The sequence below is a fragment of the Toxorhynchites rutilus genome, chromosome 1 (genome assembly GCF_029784135.1).
Source record: "Toxorhynchites rutilus septentrionalis strain SRP chromosome 1, ASM2978413v1, whole genome shotgun sequence".
Taxonomy (NCBI): Eukaryota; Metazoa; Arthropoda; class Insecta; order Diptera; family Culicidae; genus Toxorhynchites; species Toxorhynchites rutilus.
The window spans coordinates 51,254,505-51,279,525 of NC_073744.1; the positions used below are offsets into that span (position 1 = coordinate 51,254,505).

Below are 25,021 nucleotides of genomic sequence, written 5' to 3' on the forward strand. Positions count from 1 at the left end.
TATCCTCAGACCAATCCACTAGATCCCCTTGGGGTCGATCACGGTTTCCCAGGGGTTGACACAACCGAAAACTGATTTTGGTGGTCGACGAGGTCTAAAAATTGACCCCTATTAATTAACACAAGTTCTCATTTGAAACTTTCAAGATACTGTCTAAGTTGTATTACGTGAATCAACTTGTTATAAAATTGACTAATATATAAGTAGAATATATTAGGTTAGGGAAAAAGTAAAAACTTTATATGAGATATTCAGGATTGTCCGATTTGGATCAAATATACACCGTTTTGTTTTATATTTTGTTGCCATTTTAAAGGTAAAGTTAACGAAGAATCAAGACTTCTATAAGAGAGCCATTCATAGAAGATTTGGTGCTTATTGGCGAAAAACTATAGTGAATCGATCACAATATTCTCTTGATCCCAATTTCTTATCACTCAGGAAGTTTTGTAATGCGAGAAAAAGGTAGTAATAACTTATTGCCAAGTTTGGACTGGATGCATTGTTACTACCCAACAAACCCCCCGGAGTTTCTGGCGAGTAACTATAGACATGTGTGGCCTTGCATTGTCCTGATGAAAAACAACACCTCTTCTGTTACCCAATTTTGGCAGTTTCGCTAGCTTCAAACAGTCCAGTTGATAGTAGACATCTAAATGTAGTATTAGCCATATGGAAGTAACTCATAAAAAATGACGCTTTTCAATTCTCATCAAATACACAGTAAAACCTTCCTGACCGTTAGTCTTGGTTTGGCCACCGTTTGAGTAAATGGTTTAAAACTGTTTTATGGTCGATCTTTAGCTCCTGGGCGAAGCTACGACTATTATCATGCCGGTCAACTTCGATTTTATCGTCATTTTCGACAACGGGTATGTTTGTGTGAGGTGCATCTTTAACATCAAAAATTCCTGAACGTTATCGATAAAATCAAAATAGAACGTAATTAGCTGTTACAGTATCGACACCGTAAACACCATTCACAATATCAGCGGCTTGGCTTGCATTTTCCGCTATAAAAAACTATTAAAATGTACCGTTTTTTGACTTCATTGTTAACACCATGCAACCCACAACTGGATGGAACAAACAAAAAACAGCGAAAGATTTTTTTAGTGTGAAATGTCACCTTCACAACGAGCCTAAACTTGAAATAGTGTGATCGATATCACGCGAGATATTGATCACTAAAGCCAGCTACCGATAAGATAATGGATGTCTTTTTTTCCTCAACCTAATATTATTGTTGTGGAGGCGATCTGGCGTAGTGGTAACATCTATACCTCTCACGCAGAGATCACGAGTTCAATTCTCACTCCCGACATTCTTCCAAAAATGGAAGTAAAAGTGACGAACCAGCCGAAATGTGTTGAAAGTCACTATAATAAAGAAAAAAAAAATATTAGTGTTGCACTTTTCAGAACCTCAACAAGGCTCATCGACATAAGTTTATTAATTTATAAAAGATCAGTAAATCGGCAAGTAAAAAAGCGTGATCAAGTTCGTGCGAGATAATGTGTTTGAGTGTACAAGTGCTTCAGGCACATTTTGACTTGTGCTATATTTGGCCCACATACTCGATTAAATAGAAGGCAGTCATGATCAAATTCAAGTTCAAACATGCTCCTGTTATTTTACTGTATTACAAGCTTGCACTTAGGTCCCAAGTTCTGAAAAAATTATAGGAGATTGTGTTCAAGACACGACCACATTGTTGACGTAGAACTACGCTGTAGTTTAATTCAAGTCGCTTGTTGATAACTGCGGATATTATTTTATAATGCTACGAAAATTTTGAAATAACCATTCTGCCAGTTTGGTTGCCCTTAAATGTTTTTTTTTATTGTAGAATCATTTCACGATAATTGTTTGATGAGTACTTCCTGGGCTCGAAGAACAATACATGCTCGAGATAAGCGCAGCTGTCCTCATTAGTGGAGATAGTTTTGCTACTGGCAAGCGGAACCAAATCACATACTGATAATCTCAACAACCTCGAAAAGAGTAGCACTGCTTCATAATGATCAAGACTAGCGCAAATGCAATCCTAGTTGAAAGCAGTTTTGCGACTGGCACGCGAGCCCAAATAAATTAAAAACTTAAGATGCCTTATTGAATAACTGGGTATTCCCCAAAAAATTTTGACGATAGCCTAGCTTGAAGATTCCCCACACAATTGTGTAGCTCAGAACCTTAATGCAAAGTCATCAGTTTGATGCAATGATTGTAATGCCAGAGACATCAGCGAGCGAGTAATTTGGGCTGATGTCACATTAGGCGGATTCGCCGCCGCGGATTCCGTTAGTAAAACCGCAGTGGAGGATCTACATTGTATTGTGAATGAGCCATGTCACACAGAGCGGGGCGGTTTTGGAAGCGAATTCATATCGAGAAAAAAAAAACCGTCGCGATATCCGCGGCGGCGAATCCGCCTAATGTGACATCAGCCTTGGTCGCGTCCACAGCTCAATCCGAAACGAAGATATGTGATGACGCAAAACAAGGAACAAGCGATATTCATTGTTTTGAATACAGAACGATACTGGAAGTTTGCATTCCTTCCTTGCTTGAGACTTTAAACTTCTTCAGTTCATCCGTCTCTAACCTTCAGAAAGGGCCTTAGAAAACTTTACTTTATCCATAATATTACTCCTCCTCCCCCATTGCCTTGAGAAAGGCATTCGATCCCTCGCTGTCCAGCTCGCGCAGAAATGTTGTTGTACAGTCGATTTCCTCATGAAGAATGAAAATTAGCCACAGCGAGATTAACTGTTTATACTCTAGGAAAATATTTCCCTTCATTCTTCTTCTTTTCCTTTGTTTACGGAGACTTTACATCTTACGATTTCCCTTTCGTTGCTCGTCAATAAGTTGCTCGTTATTGACAGCTCTGTTCGGGAATGCACACAAATGGACAGAACAAATGTATGAGGAAATGGGAATGCTTCCAATTTTCATCAATTTAAACCATATACAGACTATGGGATTGTAATGTATATCATATCAAACAAATCTTATGGAATTTCCGATTCGTTTGGTATATAAATCGCCAAAATCCGTTCGCGGCAAAAATAGTTATAAACGTTAACTTTATTTCATAAAAACGTGACCTGTTTTCTGATTTGGCCCCCCTAATGAAAGACGTAGTTCTGAATGAAGTGATTATCATACCACATCGTTCAACCGGCAAAGAGTTATTCACGCTCAAAACCTTGCACCTCCGACTTAACCTCTAGTTTTTGATGCTTTCAACTTACTCACCGGTACAGAAATGAAAGACGTAATACTAGGCCAAAATCCGTGGGAAAGCAAGCTTAGTACTGTACAGTTTTCTTTGTGCATATTTTGAGAACGCTTTGTGAAGCTGCATTAGAGCTTGAATGATAATACACTCATCTATTAATTTAATTCAAGAGATTACAAAGTGATTACATAGCTAAATAAAGTGAACTTAAGCAAAGTGATTAAAAAAGAATTTACAAAATGGTTAATGACCTACGTACGTAGTGTCAAGAGAATATTGTTTTCTTTTTTCGTGTCGTATTTACGGTTGTTAAATAAAAAATGAGAATTTTTTCAATCACAAATAAAAAAAAATTTTTTTTCATCGATTTCAGTATTTTTTGTTAACAACATAATGTATTTTCTTCAAAAAAATTTCAGTGAATGTTTGAGTAAGGGCCGTGGTCTGCTGTTCGACGCAACTTTGTCGCGATGCTCTCACAAGAACGTTGTACGGCACTTACGTCCATTTTCCGGATACAATTCCGGATTCTTGTTGTCAGTTGCTTCGTGTCCTTGGCCCTCCAATTGTTTTTATACACTAGGGCACTGAGTGAGCCAAAGAAATCCTCTATTGGGCGGCACTGGGGCAAGTTTGTTGGGTTACGATCTTTCGGCACGAACGGTATCTTTTCCTCCTCAAGATACGCCAGCGTCTTCTTGGCGTAATGGGAAGACGCCTTGTCCGGCCAGAAGACGTACTTCCCATCCGCGTGATGCTCGTTCAGGAACGGCAGCAGGATTTTATCGAGGCACTCTTCTCGATAGATTTGTTGGTTGATTGCCAGACCGCTCGGCTTAAATCAAGGCTTTAAAATGCCCCGGTCGGAAATGGCGATGTACAACATAACCTTTTTTTCAAATTTGTGCTTGAACTTGTAATTCACTTCAGGCGGTGTGGATGACTTGTCGCTGGAGTAGTAATTATCATTTCCTAGAATATGCGTTTTAGACAGCGGAAAATAGCTTTAGTCGTCCAGAACGAAAGACGTCCCGCGGTATTTTTTGGTCTTCCACCGACACTGTGATTTAACCGTCTTAATCTGCTCCTCCGTGTACTCCGGCGACCTCGTCTTCTTCCTGCAGACGATTCCTTCCATCTTGAGGGTCCGATGGATCAATACGTGGGAGCAGCCATATTTCCGACCGGCGTCATGCAGGCTGGTTGCGTCCTTGTTGTCAAACAGCTTCTTTAACGATGCTTCGTCATTATCGTCACCGGACGACCACTTCCGACCTTCCGCTCTACGTTCAGGAAACCCAGGATACGATATACCGTACTGACAGGTACATTTTCTTCCTTAAAATGTGCCACCGTGACCTTTTTTCCTTGCTGGAAATGCGTTTCGTAGAAACGTACAATGCGTTCGCGGAGCACGATCTGTTTCGACGCCATCTTTGCTTTGACTGAATTCAAACTAGCAAAACCAAACACGCCTACTGTTTCTAGGTAGCCCAAAGAGCAATTTTCTTGGAGAAAGAAAATTTTACGCTCTTTATTTGAGTTACTGAAAGGTATTGAAAAAATTCTCATTTTTTAATTAACACCCGTTACACATGGTTTTTTCTAAAAGAAGGATATCCTAAATTTTCAAATTCCTCAATGAATAATAAATCCCTACAATAAATCACAACCATGGAAGAAGCCAATGTCAACGATGTAAGTGGAGTTCATTACCTTCTGCACAGATGAGGAGCTTAATCAGAAGCTCAACCAATGCTATCAGAAGTTCTGGTTGCAACACAACATTGCAATACAGTATTGTTAAAAAATATATTATTGATTTTCGTTCTTCATACCTTCTTTAAAAGAAATTCAGTGTGGTTACAAACATATTGGCAAAACAAAAAAAAAACGTTTGAAAATCAACGAACGAGGGGTTCAACTCACCAATATTGAACCGGGTTTAGATTACCAGGATCATCCATCACACTGCTTTTTGTGTTTTTTATATTCACTTTGCGATTTTTTAAAAATAATTACCTACTTATAATTATTATTTACACTTGATATTCAATAAATTAAATGGTGTATTTGATGAAATATCAAATTCATAAAAATGATGAAAAAGTCTATATTTTTTTTGCGCTGCACTAGAAATATTGTTTTAATTTTTGCATAACCAAATGCCCAATAACCGTGAGCTGTGAGCAATGTGGCAATCAGTGTTTTTGGGGTTAACGGGCAGTGGCAACTATATTGCCCCCATTTTTTCAACTTTTTCAATAGTTTATTTTGTATCAAAGGTTTACGTTCTCTGAAGTAAAGGGTGTGTCAAATCAAATTGCATCACGGAAAAAAACGCTGTAGAAATTTAATTTTTAGGAATTATATCTTCAGCTTTCGCTTATAATCAGATAAGAGTGTATAGATCACGTTGGCCATGCTTCACTGTAAATTTGGAAAAATGTCGTCGAACGAAAAAGAGCGTCGTGAATTAATTCTGCGCACTCATTTCGAGAATCCGGAGTTTTCACATCGGGACATCGGTAAGATGCTGGGAATCGTCCAATCCCCGGTCAGCAGAGTACTAAAACGATACTTCGAGAACCTAACCATCGACCGAAAGGTGAAGAACGGCAAAAATGGATGCTCCGTCAGTGAAAAAGATCACAAGCGCGTAGTTAAGCAGTTTCGAGAAGTTCGGTCCGGGATGTCGCCAATAAGCTGAATTTGTCAAGTTCATTCGTCCAGCGGACCAAGCAGCGGGAGGGCCTGCGTACATACAAGGTTCAGAAGGCTCCTAACCGCGACGAAAGGCAAAACATGGTGGGGAAGACGCGAGCCCGGAAGCTGTACACCGAAATGCTGACGAAGCCGCATTGCCTGGTAATGAACGACGAAACCTACGTCAAAGCGGACTTTCGTCAGCTGCCGGGCCTGTTGTTCTTCTCCACAGAGGACATATTCAGCGTTCCGGAGGAGATTCGCAAGCAGAAACTATCCAAGTTTGCCAAAAAGTACATGGTGTGGCAAGCGATCTGCTCTTGCGGAAAGCGGAGCGCCCCCATCGTGATGACCGGCACTGTAAACGGGCAGGTTTATCTTAAGGAGTGCCTACAGAAGTGCTCACTACCACTATTGAAGCAGCACGAGGGCCCGACCATCTTCTGGCCGGATCTCGCTTCGTGCCACTATTCAAAGGACGTGTTGGATCACCGTGTGGGATCACCTTCGTGCCAAAGGAAATGAACCCGCCCAACGAGCCGGAGCTTCGCCCAATAGAGAAATATTGGGCGATTATGAAGCAGGCCCTCCGGAAGAACCCAAAAGTTGTCAAATCGGAGGCGGACTTCAAGAGAAAATGGATTTCTGTTCAAAAAAAAGACGAGTGGGTAATGTCGGGGACATAACCGGAGTGACGTAGGACTATACAAAGGGAACAGCTTTTGTTAAATATATATTTAAATATATTGTTTTATTTTCTTCTCCTACGTGAATACCTACCTATCTACCTGAAAAATGGATTAGTTTACTGTTTACTCTTTATGAATATGTTGATGGTTCTGAAAAGAACCTTTGGTGTTGTGTTTTTGTTATCACTCGATATTCCCATCTTGTTCGGTTAAACCTTCCTGTTTAGCTATTGCGTTTGCCACTCGCCACAGCTTTCACAGTTGGAAAATTTCTTCCCTTGTGACATGTTGTTCAGTAAATTACATTTAATGCGAAGTGCCGGAGAAACACTTTGCCACTCACTGAAACTAATTGTTGCCTTGATGAGCGCCGAACCGAAGCTGCTCTGATCTTGATGCGGGTTTTCTGATTGTCGTGAGCAGCTTTGCAAGCCAACTCGAGCACTCCGACGGCCGAAACTCTATAATCGCTGTTAGGTATACTGGTGCTCCGGCACCAATCCGTTCGGCCTAGTTACCCTTGCGGAGCAAACAGTGAATGCGACCAACAGGGAACTGGAGACCTGCACGGTTCGAGTGAGACTTTGCCTTTCCCTTAACTTGTCCTCCTTTGTTACGTCCACGATGCCGATGCCGTACAACCACACGGGTTTACGGTTTGAAAGAAAATAAGATATTTTTTTAGGGTCCGCGTGTTTTATACTCTAGCGGTACACACTCACAGGATAGAGACAAATCGGCAGACTCAGCCAGAGGGGCGAGTCCAACGAGACGAACGAATGAGCGTTAAAAGGGAGCGATGGCAAAAAAATACATTCATTACGATTTGTTCGCTCGTTGGATTCACATGCAGGCTTAAAAGGGTCCTTTTCAGGATCACAAAATTATCTTCAATCTAAAGAGTTTATTGTTTTGTTATCACTCGATATCCCCATCTTGTTCGGCTAAACCTTCCTGTTTAGCGATTTGTTGCCACTCGCCACAGCTTTCACAGTTGGAAAATTTCTTCCCATCCAGCTTTGTGACATGTTGTACAGTAAATTACATTCAATGCGACGTGCCGAAGCGCCACTCAGTGTCGCATTGGAGGCGATTTTAACCTGTAATTGAACATTTGCGATGACAGTGGTACAGTGTCGACTTTCAATGTGGGGTTATAATTTGGATCTCTATGTTTACAAAAATGTCCAACTAAATAAGTCGATTTACAATGTCCGTCCAATTAGCTAAATGTCGAACTAATTGTAAATTACTGTACTTTCAATCTGGAAACAATTTAAGAATTGGTGAAAATTGAATAATCAGGAAAGTCCCCAACTATCAATAAGCTCAGAACAAATGCCAAATTCACATACTCATCAGATCCTGGCAAAGATTATGAAAAAATCAATTTGTGTTTTATTATTATTTTGGATAATGTTTTAGAAAGCATTGAATTGTATTTCCTAAACTCTTTTTTGGAAGGTTTAATGGCCCTGAAAAGCGCCTTGTTTTATGGAATGGTTCCAATTTAGAAAACTTTGTACTCGTGATTTTGAAAAAAACCATTTCGAACGTCCTCGATGCCGCCTTGTTCTGGATTTGCCACCAAAGCAGTTTGTATAAAGAACAAACTTTGTTCTTTTGCTACCTGCTGCCGTTTTGCGATTGCGTTTGCCATTCGCCACTCGCTGCAACTGCCTGTTGTTGTCTTGATGTCCACCGAACTGAATGTGTTTTGTTCTGAATGCGGTTTTTCTAGGTGGACTGGTGCACTGGTACTAACGCGCTCGGCCTGGCTACCCTTGCGGGGAACTCCAGATCAACACGGTTCGAACGGGATTTTGCCTTTCCCTTCACTTTGCCTCCTTTACCATGTCCAGACATGGCTGCTTGGGTTGGTTTGTTGATGTGTTGTGATGCGAACCGATGTGGTGTACGGTTTGAATGAGAATGATCGTTACGGCAGCGGAGCGGGGATTTTTAAGCTGACTGGCTGGCTCGGGAATTACGCATGTGTGAGACTGCGACCAATGTTTCGTTCATTTTTTTCTTTTTCCTTTCCAATTGTGCTTCATTCTATTTCGCTGCTGCTCTGGTTGCCCGTTTTGGTCGGTACGATTTGAGGAGCACGAAATGGACCACTCAAAAATGGGCACATAGTGCATTTTGACAATGCTTGATATTTCACAATTATTCAATTATTTATCTCAAGAAAAATGAAATGTTATTCATTATGATAGATGCGTAGATATATTTCCTATCAATTGATGCAAAAACCTTTGCGATCTATTGAGAAATGCTCGAGTTATAAGCGTTCCAAATCTTGCATTTTTTCCTACTTGTTCAGTGCCTAGATTTCCATTTCACCCCCTATATCTTCCGGTTAGACGTAGTCCTACGTCAAAACTACAACCTGACGATGTACAGAACCTTATGGACGGGGTAAAGAGGAAGGTGCGAGCATACGGGGTTGGGCTCGAAGTATGAATAAAAAGAAAATGCCAAAAGTTGTTTAATAGTTTTTATTTTACTGTCTAAAATTTTCAAAAGGATCGGTCTACTGGGCGAATTTCTACAGCGTTTTTTCCGTGATGCAATTTGATGTGACACACCCTTTATGAGTAGATTCCTTGCCTAGTTTCCTCGGCCTTCTAAAGGGTTAAATTTCCAATTGTTACTTATTTCGTATGTTTGAAGAAGTTTGCTATAGGGGTCTGAGGTATCACTTCATTCTGGGAAAGGGGTCTTTTGCTCGAAATAGTTTGAGAATCCCTGGACTAGATTATTCACATTGAATCAAGTTAGAGGAGCGTGCGTGAAGGCAGTCCGCGAACTTCTTCTTTCGTGTAATCCTTGGAGCGATTGACGATTGACCCAAGCGTTTGCCATTCTGCGTGAAGAAGAAGAGGGACTGTAAAATCGTGTCGTTCGGATATGGCACTGATTATACATGTCGTGTCTTATCGGTACCCTTAGAAAAATCCTCGGTCGAAAACTACTAAATACATTTGGTAATACAAAATTAGTAGAATGTACAAATTTTTTGTACATATTGTCAACAAACCCGCATCCCTACCAGAGATTAGTATATTTTACTCGATAACATTAGTAAGCTTGGATATTGTCATATCTGAAAACTGGTGAGAAAAGCGCGTATTAACCATTTTCATTGTTCCCATAAGGCAATACGGAGGTATAATAAGGATATAATTCTGATACGTGCATTTTCGGCGAGAAAATGTAGCCGATATTGGGCTTCCGAATCATGGTTCTGCTTGACATATGTGTTTATTAGTACGGTCGAAAATGACTATAGATTGGTAGTATTTACCAAAAAATTCGTTATATTTACTAATTATTTCTCTCAGTGTAGTAGAAGTAACAACCCCCCACTCTACATTGTTGTGCCGAATCGGTCCCAGAAAATGCTGTCGACAACGATGCCGACTTCGTGCCATATTGCAATAATTCTGTCGACCCAACCTTCGCATTCGACCACCAATTACGAGCCAAAACTGTGCCAATCTGGCACAACGTCGACCGATTGAAGTACTACTCGACCCTTATTATGCCTTAATCTGTTCTCTTGCAATAAGAAACAAAAAAAAAAGAAGACCACCGTTGTTTATAAAAAATTATTTTGTTCTTGTTATAATATTTATTATAGTGAAATCTATAAATTATAAGATTACAAAGATGAAAATATAAAAAATACAATAATCTGAAGGCTCTAGTGTTTGTGCGTTTTAGTCGCTATTGCCCGGCGTTTCTCTAGCTCATCGATCATAAGCAAAACATGCTCAGCATCCATATGCAAAAATCTAGACATAACGACCTCTTAGAATAGCAGTTAATCTTCACTGTTACGATATCCTATACCATTCGTAGCGTTTGTATCGTCATAAACGAAATTCCAACAGGTGCTTTCATTCATCAGAAATTTCCTCGTTCGATTGTGTTCGTCACATTCACATATCGACAGCAGGAGCATTTAGCATAAATCATTGATACGGGATACGTTGGATACGTTGAATCATGGATACGAATTCAGTTTTATGTTAAACAGACTTGCAATAAACCACCTGAAATACAAAGTATGTCAAGAAGAAAAGCATAAATGCAATATATAATCATTCATTTACCTATTCTACATTTTCATATATTTCTATATAGGGATTATAGGAAACATAGAGATTGCGTTGATTTCTTGAAGTAAAGTGGCACATCCTCATAATCATAAATAATATATAGATTTGTGCTTGTCAATTATTCAAGTGCCATTTGTTCTTCTGAACGTACAGTATTGTATTGAGCACCGATGATCTCCCAAATACCTTACGCAGCATCCAGCATTCTGTTTTTTCGCTTCCTAGAGCTTCGCCATTCCCGATTGTTCGTTAAGTGCAAATTGCCAAATTTAATGCTTAAATTTTTTTTAATGTTTTGAATCCTGAGACGAACCAGCCTCCTGGGCAGTCTCAAAAATAAAGATTAAAAAAATGTTTTGACTCGCTATATTTTCTAGGATGTTCGCCGTTTGTTGAATTTGGGATAAAACTACACATAAGCTTCCTTTCAATCATCCAAATCAGTTGCATGTTTTCGCTGTTCCTGCTACTCTCAATAATAATGGAACATTATTTTGCCATCGTGGAATTCAATTCTGAAATTATGTTGAGATAGAGGTAAGATGATTTATAATATAAACAAACATTACATAAAGCATTTTTGTTACCTGTCCATAATTCGATTTGGGAATTCCTTATGCTGTTTTTTTATTTGCTTGCTTCCGAGGCAGAGAAACTTTAGCAATATTTTCCGCATCGATAAGTATTCTAACTGCAAAATAAGTACACAAAAACCAGTTGATATTTGAGACTGTTTCTTCAATATTATAATGTTCGCATCCGTGTTTTGACAGTTCAGCGAGAAAGAGAAAATCAATCGCTGCAGTGATGCCGTTTCACTCAATACAGGTAATTGAGCCTGCGGGAAGGAAATCGGGATTAGATTCCAGTAGTTTCCGTCGCTCGGTCCACATTGTACCTATAACCGCTCGAAAATATAGGAAACTGGGAATGTCTTTAATTTTTTCATTATCACAACTGCCGTTCGTTAGGATAGAGATGTCAAAATGCGTATTTCATAATAGGGATGTACAAAACATAATTTATAGAAAACGGTTAATAATAAAAGGTAGGACCGATACTACAGGGACCATTTCACAAAAATGTTAATTTTAGATACTTTTATACTTAAAAAAAAGGTTTTTTTATTTAATTCTGTTTACGAGTTATGAATTTTCGAAAGACTGGCGGAACTTATGACTATCCTAGGAATATATTTTTTCAAGACCGACAGAGACATATTGCTGAAAGAATCAATTAATATCATTGGGGTAAACGTAGGTAAGAAACAGGAAATCTGAAGCCGCATTCACTGAACGCCTGTTAGCTAATGGGAATACCATCACCATGTGGTTTATACCATCCCCACTCACCCGCTGAAACTCTGACGCTACTACACCATATTCCACATTCCTTTGCGTGAAGGAAAACGGAACGAATTTCATCGGCCTAATTATAGCTGATTCAATTTCCCCTTATTGTGAGACTGACAGGCTGAACCTTCCGCTTTGATGAGAACGGACAGAGAACCTTTCCGGTAAACAAATGGATCCAGTTTTAATTTTAGGCTAATTATTGATTTATTTTCTGAAAAGGGACGAAAAAAAGTTGATATCTGAGGTCAATTTCGATCTCCAGAGACGTTATGTCCATTTGGCGCTCATATTTGCTTTAACATTTTGCAAGCTTTGAACCACAAGAATCTGTTGTCAATGAATATGATTGAGAGGGAACAACCCCTCTTTTTCTGCGCCGCAAGTGGCGTGAGATAACAAAGTCATCCGCTTTACACTGAAAATCGCCTTTCTCTAGTCGCCTTCGGAAACACTGTGACTCGATCCGTTTTACGTGATTCGCCATGAGCAAAGGCCAATGTCGAGAAATGTATCGCCTAATTTATTCTTCTACATCAAATGAGACAAAAAAAATCAGGCTTTTTATGCATCCCTTCTCTAATTGCCAATTATTTCACAACTTCCCTTTCACTTTGATGAGAAAGTTGAAGAAAAAAATGGTTTAAGTTCGCTACCGTCTCGCACTCCAATTCCCACCGGCTCCGCGGGAGGACTTCTTTATTTGGAACAGAGCTAGGCAAATAAGGGAAGAATCGACCTCATGCGACATCAGATGTCACGAGTGATTACGGCGGGACCACGTGGGATGCAGGCAGTGTGACAGTAAACAGTGTTGGGTCCAAAGTATGATGTAGTAATGGATGCGTGAAAATCTTGACTCGCCATCAATAAACGTTGTTTTGTGTGGAATGAGGATTCGATGCTCGAGCTGTTTCTGGGTGTTGGGTGTTGATAGCTTTTGGCACGGGATCCCGCGACCATTGAAAGAACCTTGTTTATATTTACCCTGGTGGATGCGTATTTTTGTTCTGAGGAAATAAATACCAACATTGGAAGGATCTACCCACGAGCATTAGCTAGACGTAGTATGGGATGTGTTGTTTAGATTGTACACTGCGTGTCATACCTATAGATCCATTCAATTTTTCTGAGTATTCAGAGATATGTAAGAAGACAGTTGAATTGAAGTACATAGTGTATAATATAATAACTATCTTCATTTATAAGACAGGCCATTCGAATTTTATTGTTGTGTTTTGCGGTCAACTCAACATCAAAAAAGAAATTAATACCAGCGAAGGCTGGAAAAGTGAAGAGTCATCACCATATCAGTTCTCACATAACCCTCGATCTCGTTTTTCTACATCTGCTACTTCCGATCTCATTCAATCATCTACCTGGTCTTGCCCCTCTGTTGTCACCACTCCACGCGTCAAGGTCCATCCAGGAACCAGATAAACTGCGGGTTGTCGTGGCTGACCGGAAGCACGCAAACCGGAATGTTGCCGATAAGCATTGCACGTTAGAGTATCACGTTTACACTTAGTAGGAAATGATCGTTTTTTGATCAACTAAATTCATTTCAGAGTGGATAATTGAAATGATTGAAATAAGTGTACTAATGACGCGAAACGGCCAGCTGGCAGTGGAAGTAAGGATAGGGTTACCATCTGTCCTGATAGAGCAGGACATGTCCTGATTTTGAGATGCTTTTGGGGCGTCCTGATTTATTTTCATAATCTAGCATTTGTCCTGATTTTTATAAGAAATTCAATTTTATTGACGAATCATAATCAGGGCCTTAAATTATGTTTAAATTGGTTTAAAATACAACAAGTTGATAAGTTTTTCACTGTAAGCATTCTATATAGGATGTACTGTGTGAGATCAAGCAGTTTTTTCAATAAAATGTTTTTTTTTGAAGAAAATTCAAATTTTATTTTTTTTGTAAGTCTATAAGTAAGTAATAAATTTGCTGCACTAGAAATGTTGTTTGAACTTTTGCATAGCCAAAGGCGCAATGAAGTTATTTTACAAAACAGCGGCAAACAGTGTTTTTGGGGTTGGCAGTGGCAACTATATTGCCACCAGTTTTTTTCACTGTTTAAATAGTTTTTTTTTGACGTGGGACTACGTCTAACTGGAATATATGGGGGGTAAAATGAAAACATAAACACTGAACATGCAGGAAAAAATGCAAGATTTCGAATGCTTATAACTCGAACATTTTCTACTGGATCGGAAAGATGTTTGCATCAATTGATAGGGAATATTTCTACGCATCTATCGCAATTGATAAAATGTCATTTTTCATTAGATAAATAATTGAATAACTGTAAAATGTTTAGCGTTATCTAATCGCCCTAAATGCCTCGTTTTGATTGGCCCGATTTACGGTTTCCCCAACACAGACTTCGAAACCAAGCAGCGTTGGGGAAATCGGAATTGAAAATACATGGATGTAGGGGGACTTTTGTTCTCTCCGAAATATGTTCCCTAACACAGACCTCAAAACCAAGCAGCATTGGCGAAACCGACATTGCAAATACATGAAAGTAGGAAATGCGTTTCTCTAACACAGGCTTCAAGTCCAAGGAGCGTGGGGAAGTTGGCATTGCAAATACATGCAATTCGGGGGCATTTTTGTTCCGACTGAAATGTGTTTCCCTACCACAGACTTCAAATCCATGGAGCGAGGGAAAATTGGCATTGCTAGTACATGCAAGTCGAGGGCAATTTGTTCCGACTAAAATATGTTTCCCCAACACAGGCTTCAGAAACAAGGTGTCTAGGGAAATTGGGATTGCAAATTCATTCAGGTCGGGAGTATTTTTGTTCCGACTGAAATCTGATTACCTATAAATACTTCTAAACCAAGGTGTCTGGGGAAATCGGCATTGCAAATACATGCAAACTGCGAGTACTTTTATACTCGCTTGCCTTTGTGCAGACTAGAATGCGTTTCCCTAACACGGTCTCCTGAACTTAGGTACCTGGTAAGTTCGTGCAGACACTAGAGACATGGCATTTGTTCAAACTTTTTACTCACAATGCAAATATATTGAATTCAATTGAATTCGGAAATTGTTTCATTCAATCAATACATACAAATGATTATTAAGCTAAGGTAGTCCAACGTCAACCTTGCGGTTATATCATAGATATAACCCACCCATTTTTTTTGATAGATCTGTTTATTATATTCTTAATGTGTGCCTCGCGTCTATAAGCGAAAATCAAATTTCAAATTTTCGTTCCCGGGAAACATTTAATTTCAAAGATGGCTTCATTTGCATAAGCGATTTTGAGATATTCGAAGCTGTTCTAACTGTTTCCAGCTCTCTTATTCTTATCGTATCCTTGAGGATTCGTCAAATAATTGAGAACTACTTGATGCGATCATCCAATCCGACTGGCAATTTATCTGATTCCAACATTTTCTTGGTTAAATGCATCGATTTGTTCTTTTTCTCTCTCCGTGAGCACTTTTTACTTTGGTATTTTCTAGATTTATTGAACGAAACAACTAAAACAACGGAAAATGTAACTGGTCTCATACAAACTTGACACTTGAAAAATACAGAAACATTTGTTTACGATCAGCGCTTGCACACACACATATATATTAAAATCATGCAGTGTATGGTAATCACCAATACCAATACACTAGAATATAAATTAAAGTATTGTCTTATAGAAGTTGGAAAGAGTGTATAGATGTGAAAATCGATTGTAGGTTTCGGAGATATGGGATGAACAATTAACGATATAATTCCCAGGTGGATCGATTCATATCCTAGTTGAATAGAATTATTCCTCTTGCGAGCGGTAAACTTCGACGACTCGTATATTACATTACTTGTTCGTCTTACCCCCGCCGAATATGTTCGTTTCACACCACACCATGAAAAATGTTCCAATTTCTGGTTTGTTTTTATTCCAGTAAACAATTTTGGAAACTTTTTTTTGTGTAACATTCAAAAAAATCATTAAGATTCATCTTAACCCGTCCGTATTCCCCCACTTCTCCTACACAGCAAACATGGGTGCAGTGTTGCCACATTTAAATCTGTACCAGAGGGGTCAAATATCTTTCTCATCTGTACTTTTCTTCCAAAAATCTGTACCATCGAAAATATTCGTTGTAGAGAAAAAAAAAATTATTAGCAATTAAGAATACTCATTTATTAACTACAAATACTACATTTACATTTGCAAGTCATTCGTGTGTTTGATGATAAGCATAGTTTTTTTTTTGACGTAGGACTACGTCTTTCATTTCTATACCGGGGTGTAAAATCAAAGTTTCGAAAACGAAAGCGTTACGCCGGAGACCGAGATTTTGAGCGTTAGTAGCTCCTAAACAACTGAACGAAATGGTATGATAAACACTTCATTCGAAAGATAAAATGTCTACGCGTTCTATACTTGTTACTTTTTGATCCAAAAACTTGTTTCAATAGTCTTAAAATTGCTTTCAAAACAGGCTATTAAAATCACCAATCGGTATATAAGCGAGCGCCGCTCGGAAATCCACTCAGTTCGAATTGAACAGCGATTGGAGCATGTTGTCGCTGTTGTGGTGAAGCTCTTCGTTTATCATGAAAGCGCTGATGAACGGTGTCACCAAGAGCCTGTTTGTGCACCTAAGGCCAGAAGGGAATCCATCAGGAGGAGAGTGATGCCACGGTTCCGCTTGAAACATCGGAGCAGCCGCCACACACACACATACACGCGCGAAATTCTCGTTGCTATCATCGATGCTGAAAAAAAATCTGCCAGTTCCCCTGGGAATTTAAAAATACATTCATGTGAAAGAGTTTATTTTAATGTTTTCTATCCATGTAACACTGTGACTAAATATGTTTCAATCAAGTGCTATTAACAGGTGGTTATCGAATTAGTATTAACCACTAGTGGGCTTCCAGTATCGAGGAAAATGTGGAAATATCTAATCGTTACTGAAAATAATCTACCAGTTCCTCTGGGAATTTAAAATTACATTCATGTGAAAGAGTTTATTTTAATGTTTTCTATCCATGTAACACTGTGACCAAATACATTTGGTTTTGTGATTTTTCAATCAATCGCAATTTACAGGATAGCTTCTGAAGATTATTTTTCCCCATCAGTAGGATATTTCCGTATCCAATATTGTATGCGCCCGCAATCGATTATTGCTCAGTCGCCGAAAGTTCCGAGCTCAGAGAGTTCATTCCCCTCTAGTTTGCCTTCCAAATTGCCATCGTAAACCACACCTTCTCTCGATTCAATCACACACAAAAAGCATACTTAAGCGATATTCTGGTGGTGAGACACATTCATTTTTCGTGAGGACATCGACAAGACAACATCGTTGCCTAACGTGCTGGAGGAGGTGGACGGCGAAGGATCGACACATACACGCGCAGAATTCTTTCCGCTTGGGTGCCATTCAGCATCGAGAAAGTTCCGGAAAGATCTAATCATTGCTGGGAAATAATCAGCCAGTTCCTCTGGGAATTTAAAAATATATTCATGTGAAAGAGTTTATTTGAATGTTTTCTATTCATGTAACACTGTGACCAAATATTTTTCAATCAAGTACTATTAACAGGTGGTTATCGAGTTAGTATTAACCACTGGTGGGCTTCCAGTATCGAGGAAAATGTGGAAATATCTAATCGTTACTGAAAATAATCTGCCAGTTCCTCTGGGAATTTAAAACTACATTCATGTGAAAGAGTTTATTTTAATGTTTTCTATCCATAAAATATCCATATAATACATTTGGGTTTGTGATATGTCAATAGAGTTAGCAGGTTAGCTTCTGAAGATTATTCTTCAGAACAAGGTTTTTCGTATCCTATATTGGATGCATAAAACCTTGTGCCTCCAACGTAACGCTCTCGTTTTCGAAGTCTCCCAAATATTCATTTATTCATTCATTCAGAATGGATTTAGATTCAATTTCAAACAAATGATCTCTAAATCAACGATAGTCCTACGTCACCCTTGCGGTTATACCATAGATATAACCCACTTCCTGTTTTTAAATCTAGATTGCATATTACAATTTTTTAAAATTTTCTATTAAAAAAAATCGCTTGACAGTTGCCTACGGGTGGACCATAGTGAGAGCGTTATCAATAAGGCATCGAAGCGCCGAAAAGGCTAGCGAACCGTCAATTCTTCCCTACATCCAATTTTCCTCCAATCCTGCATATGCTCATTTTCTGAAATTGTGATTTCCTTACGGAGTAATTTTATCTTTAGGCCACAGAATTACTTCTCCACAACGTGTACATTCCCATTGTAGAATCCCGGAAACGCTTCTAACACAACGTTAACGCTAGTAAAAAAAAAGAAAAGTTTCTGGGATTTAATATTGCTGTAGACTTGGGCGTCGAATCATTAAAATCGAATCTTTTTCTCATTTGTTTGATCAGCTCTACGAAAAAATGGGTGGGTTATATCTATGATATAACCGCAAGGTTGACGTGGGACTACCTTAGCTTATCAATCATTTGTTTGTATTGATTAAATTTGTGATGGAATGAAACAATTCCCGAATTCAATATATTTGATTTGTAAGTAAAAAGATTGTGAAATATCATGTAAGGTCAATTCATGCATTGTGATAGTAAATTTAATGACAGTCCTTTTACGGTTGGTATGATGCCTAGAACAAAATTTGTGAACGGGAGAATTTTCAAACGATTATTTTATTTTACATTTGCTTCTGAAGTTTGCATCTCTCAAGTGTACGTACTTATCGAACCGCGAATTCGCTTGATTATATGAACTTCAGGCACTCATTTCCGATTTTGACATGTATGTCGAACGCATATTGTTTAATGAATAGGCGTTATCGCAAATGGTTAACAACATTTTGCCTAATCATCAAATGGTATGCGTAGAAATTCAATGAGCGGAAGATATGAAGGTATATCCTTCAATACAATAATGAAAAACCGAGCCAAAGCGTTGTGTTCGTACCCGCTTTTGTAATCCGTGCTAGAAAAACACTTTGCGGAGTGCAAAAAAAAAGGCGAGTATAGAGATACCCCCGACTTGCATGAATCAAAAACATCAACTTCTACTTTATATACTATAAAGGATTTAAACTTGAAAGTTCATTCGTCTCTAGTGTCTGCACGATTTTCCCAGGTTCCTAAGTTTAGGAGACCGTGTTGAAGAAACATATTCTAGTTTGCACAAAGGCAAGCGAGTACAAAAGTACTCGAAGCTTGCATTTATTTGCAGAGCCGATTTTCCCCGACATTTTGGTTTTGAAGTCTGTGTTAAGCAAACACATTTCAGTCGGAACAAAAATGCCACTGACTTGCATGAATTTACAATGCCAATTTCCTCAGACACCTTGGTTCTGAAGTCTGTGTTGGGGAAACACATTCCAGTCGGAACAAAAATTCCCCCGACATTCATGTATTTGCAATGTTGATTTCCCCACGCTACATGGATTTGATCTCTGTGTTAGGGAAACACATTTCAGTCGGACCAAAAATGGCCCCGACTTACATGTATTTGGAATGCCAATTTCCCCACGTTCCTTGGATTTAAAGTCTGTGTTAGGGAAACACATTTTAGTCGGAACAAAAAAAACCTGACTTTCATGTATTTGCAATGCTGATTTACCCAAGTTTGGGTTTGGCTGCTTGGGTTTGATGGCTGTGTTAGGGAAATCGTAGATCGGGCCAATCAAAATGAGGCAGTTATGCCGTTTAGATAACGCTTAACATTTTACAGTTATTCAATTGTTTATCTAATGGAAAATAACATTTTATTAATTGCGATAGAAGCGTAGAAATATTCCCTATCAATTGATGCAAACATCTTTCCGATCCAGTAAGAAATGTTCGAGTTATAAGCATTCGGAATCTTTCATTTTTTCCTGCATTTTCCGTGCTTAGGTTTTCATTTTACCCCCCATATACTCCGGTTAGACGTTGTCCCACGTCAAAAATTGCGACAAATATCCTTTGAAATGTTCTGTTTTTCGCTGTCTATTGTTCTGATAATTTCCTCTGCTGCTATTCCAACACAAAAATTCTTATCGTTTTTCAAATGACCTTCATATTTAATAGCATTGGACATAGAAACAACGTTTCCTGCAGAGATGCTCTCCATCCAGTTATGAGCAGATAAGCTCTCTGTATATATTAGGTTAAGTTTGTATTTAGTAGGTTTAGTTGAGAATTTAGATTAGGTAGTTGTTAATTTAAAATTGCAAAGAAACCAATCTCTCATGTAGATGAATAATCATATATAGTATATGGAAATATAAAATAACAAAAAAATAAGGAAATGATATTCATAACAAAGATGCAAAAAACAAATATGTTCTGAATCAATCAAGTATATATACAATGTAAATTAGCTAAAAATATAAATAAAATCCAGGTTTGACTTGACTTGACTTGAAACAACGTAAGATGTGCAAAACTCTCGCAAAGATTCCTCGCAGATAATAGTGAGAATGATCAAATGAAATTCATTCAGCTCTTCAAGTAGCATCGTGAATTCAGGATTTTCAGCCTGGAACAAACGATTCAATCTGTTGATCTGGGGCGAAACATACGTCGCACCGTCCGACGCGAATCCTATCAGACGATCCTTGTAAGGAATTTCGTTCTTATGAAACTGATCAATCATTGCACTGGAAATGCTTTTATGCAGCACCAAGCGATACTAGGGCGTAAAAGTCGTCATGTACCTCAATGTTGCTTTGCTAAAATGTAAAAAAAAAAAAAATGTAAGGGGTTGTATCTAGGACACGACCGCATATTTTCGACGTAGAACTACGCAATTATATTATGCAATCCACTTGTTTACCACTTCGAATATTATTTTAGAATGCATCGAAGTTTTTGTAATAGATTATGTACTTCGTTACAAAGAAATTTGATTAACGTCCTTCTACGTTTGATATGATGCCTAGGACTACCAAAAAATGTGAACTGAAGAATTGTCAAACGGTCATTGTATTTTAAATATCTCTCTGAAATTCTTCTTCTTCTTCTTCTTTTTGGCTTTAAGAGGGTTTAAACTTTTCAGTTCATTCGCCTCTATCTGAAATTATTGCACATCTCATGTTTACATAGTTCTCGAACCGCGAAAGTTCATTCGCCTCTAGTATCTGAAATGACGATTTATCCAGGCTTCTCAGTTTAGAAGTACACTTCAGGGAAACATATTCCGGTCCGCACAAGCGAGTACAAAAGTACTCAACACCAAAAGATACCCTCGACTTGCATGTATTTGCAGAAGGAAGGAAGGTCTTGAATTATAGAGACTTTAAACTTTTGCAGTTCATTCGTCTCTAGCCTTGAGAAAGGCCCTTTGAAAACTCTACTCTACTCTATTACTCTACTCCAGCGCTACCACCTCCGCCCTCTTGCCTTGAGAAAGGCACTCGATCCCTCGCCGTCCAGCCCGTCCAGCAACGATGTTGCCCAGTCGGTGTCCACACAAAGAATGATGTATTTGCAGAGCGAATTCCCCCAGGCACATTAATTTTAAAGTCCGTGTTAGGGAAACACAGCTGTGAACAGAATCACCTCGATCACAAGTGAACTGTATCGCTTTTTGGCACTTCCTTCTGGATGGTGCTGGTTCTCCGGTGGAATCGTGATGATGTTCTGCTGATTAAATACTAGCTAATGGTTTTGGCTTTTTACAACTTTATTTCACACGGTTCAATATGAAATAACATCTCCACTTGTTTGTGGTTGGAATGGAATTAAACTTAAGGCACACTTTCTCTATATACAGGAGTTTTCTTCTCTTTCTCTCCCGTTGCATTGGCTGGTGGTGATGTCGAGTGGGCGGAGCATACGTTTCTGCTTTGCTCGCGTCACATTGCCAAAACTTCCCGCTTAGCTCGAAAAGCAAATATGTCTGGACATGTTGGGGCGCGAACAACAGCTCGGTGGGAAAAAATACCCCCGACTTGCATGTATAAAGGGTGTGTCACATCAAATTGCATCACGGAAAAAACGCTGTAGAAATTCGCCCAGTAGACCGATCCTTTTGAAAATTTTAGACAGTAAAATAAAATCTATTAAACAACTTTTGGCATTTTCTTTTTATTCATACTTTAAGTCCAAGCCCGTATGCTCGCACCTTCCTCTTTACCCCGTCCATAAGGTTCTGTACAACGTCAGGTTGTAGTTTTTTTTGAACAGAAATCCATTTTCTCTTGAAGTCGGCCTCCGATTTGACAACTTTTGGGTTCTTCCGGAGGGCCTGCTTCATAATCGCCCAATATTTCTCTTTTTGGGCGAAGCTCCGGCGCGTTGGGCGGGTTCGTTTCCTTTGGCACGAAGGTGACCCCGTTGGCTTCGTACCACTCCAACACGTCTTTTGAATAGTGGCACGAAGCGAGATCCGGCCAGAAGATGGTCGGGCCCTCGTGCTGCTTCAATAGTGGTAGTAAGCGCTTCTGTAGGCACTCCTTAAGGTAAACCTGCCCGTTTACCGTGCCGGTCATCACGAAGGGGGCGCTCCGCTTTCCGCAAGAGCAGATCGCTTTCCACACCATGTTCTTTTTGGCAAACTTGGATAGTTTCTGCTTGCGAATCTCATCCGGAACGCTTAATTTGTCCTCTGCGGAGAAGAACAACAGGCCCGGCAGCTGACGAAAGTCCGCTTTGACGTAGGTTTCGTCGTCCATTACCAGGCAATGCGGCTTCGTCAGCATTTCAGTGTACAGCTTCCGGGCTCGCGTCTTCCCCACCATGTTTTGCCTTTCGTCGCGGTTAGGAGCCTTCTGAACCTTGTATGTACGCAGGCCCTCCCACTGCTTGGTCCGCTGGACGAATGAACTTGACAAATTCAACTTATTGGCGACATCCCGGACCGAACTTCTCGGATCACGTCTAAACTGCTTGACTACGTGCTTGTGATCTTTTTCACTGACGGAGCATCCATTTTTGCCGTTCTTCACCTTCCGGTCGATGGTTAGGTTCTCGAAGTATCGTTTTAGTACTCTGCTGACCGTGGATTGGACGATTCCCAGCATCTTACCGATGTCCCGATGTGACAACTCCGGATTCTCGAAATGAGTGCACAGGATTAATTCACGACGCTCTTTTTCGTTCGACGACATTTTTCCAAATTTACGAAAAATTGACAGTGAAGCATGGCCAACGTGATCTATACACTTTTATCTGATTATAATCGAAAGCTGAAGATATAATTCCTAAAAATTAAATTTCAACAGCGTTTTTTCCGTGATGCAATTTGATGTGACACACCCTTTATTTGCAAAGCGGATTTCCACAGGTACATCGATTTTGAAGTCTGTGTTGGGGAAACCGTAAAACGGGCCAATCAAAACATGGCTTCTTCTTCTTGTTATATGGCACTAACGTTCCTAGAGGAACTCCGCCGTCTCAACGTAGTATTACTCGCGTCATTTTCATTAGTACTTAGTTGAGATTTCTATGCCAAATAACACGCCATGATTGCATCCTGAGTGGCGAGCTCTAGAATACGCGTGACCACAGTGCAAGTCAGAGGAAATTTCTTTGAAGAAAAATTTCCCCGACCAGAACGGGAATCGAACCCGAACCCCCGGCATGTTAGGTTTGACGTTAACCACTCGGCCACGGGAGCACATGGCAGCTAGGGCTTTTAGATAACGCTTGAAATTTTACAGTTATTCAGTTGTTCATCTCATGAAAAATAACAGTTTATTAATTGCGTAGAAGCGTAGACGCGTAGAAATATTTCCTATTAATTGGTGCAAACATCTTCCGATCTGTTAAAAATGTTCGAGTTATAAGCATTCCAAATACGGTTAGGGTTAGCGCAAAAATCGGCAGAACAAATTTATGGGAAAAAAGGCAGTTCTAACAGTTTTCATCAATTTTAACCGTTTAGAGATTAGCGAATTGTAATGTATAGCATAACAAACAAATCTTAGAGAATTTCCGATTCGATTGGTATGCAAATCATGAGAATACGATCACAGTTAAAGTTATTACCGTTAACTTTATTTCATAAAAACGTGACCTGTTTTCTGATTTGGCTCCCTTCCTGAAAGGCGTAGTTCTACGTCAAAATCACAAATGGGAAAAATATGTACCGATCTGTACTTTTTGAAGAAAATCTGTACTTTGTACCGTACAGAATCTGTACCAAAAATAACGAAAAAAATCTGTACCATTCCAGATAAAGCTGTACGTGTGGCAACACTGCATGGGTGTTCTTTTTTTGTTCAACTCGAGCTTCAAGGTGTGCTGAATATAAATAATATAAAAGTGTATAGATAGCGATCGGGTGGCGCCCGGGACAACGTGGGTGAGTTAATACGTTGCCATGCTTCTCCTTGCCACGGAATATGACTGCGTGGTGAGAGGGAGGTCCTGGCGCGTGGAACAAAACGGAATCGTGTGAATATCAACGATGGCACATTCCGTCTGTGGCCGGATTGAATCATTCGAAATTGTGATACTTTGTTGCGTAACTCCATAATCAGTACAGTCGAATAAAGTGATTCATACACGAGCAATGTGGTAGCTTTAAAGTATGGAGCGTGGCTCTTATCATAAGAAAGAAATGCTCATATTTGCTGGGATAAATTTCATATCGCATCGTTAAGTGGATACACGAGATTTGTATTCGTTGCATAGAACTAAACCAGAAACGTTTCTCGAACGATTTGCACAATCTGCAATAAATGTGCCGCTGACGTGAATACTAGGAAAAAAAAAAAAGAAACAAAAGAGAACACCATACACCATGCGGAAATTTGTCATCTCAATTGAGCTAGCATGAATCACGCCGTTGGCAACCGGTCCAAATCCACAGCATTGCCGCGATGTGAACTTCAACAAAACATCGCTACGGGAAACTGCATTCACAATAGGAAAAAAATGCAAATCGTTAAAGTTACTCACCAGATAACTCACAGCT

The 25,021-nt window shown here is 39.3% G+C and overlaps 1 protein-coding gene and 1 long non-coding RNA gene across 5 annotated transcripts in view; one reads left to right on the forward strand and one right to left on the reverse strand.

The window, feature by feature from the left end:
• Window positions 1-25,021, forward strand: part of LOC129763188 (octopamine receptor beta-3R-like) — a 398,150-nt gene that overhangs the window by 86,077 nt on the left and 287,052 nt on the right. The gene's annotated exons all lie outside the window — the stretch shown is intronic.
• On the reverse strand, window positions 10,352-11,698 carry LOC129763190 (uncharacterized). 2 transcript variants are annotated; one of them, XR_008740825.1, is made up of 4 exons: window positions 11,668-11,698; window positions 11,357-11,607; window positions 10,764-11,284; window positions 10,352-10,703 (listed from the first exon to the last, which is right to left on the reverse strand). It is a non-coding gene; the product is annotated as an uncharacterized LOC129763190 (long non-coding RNA). The 2 variants fall into 2 exon arrangements; XR_008740824.1 differs by having other exon boundaries at window positions 11,357-11,682.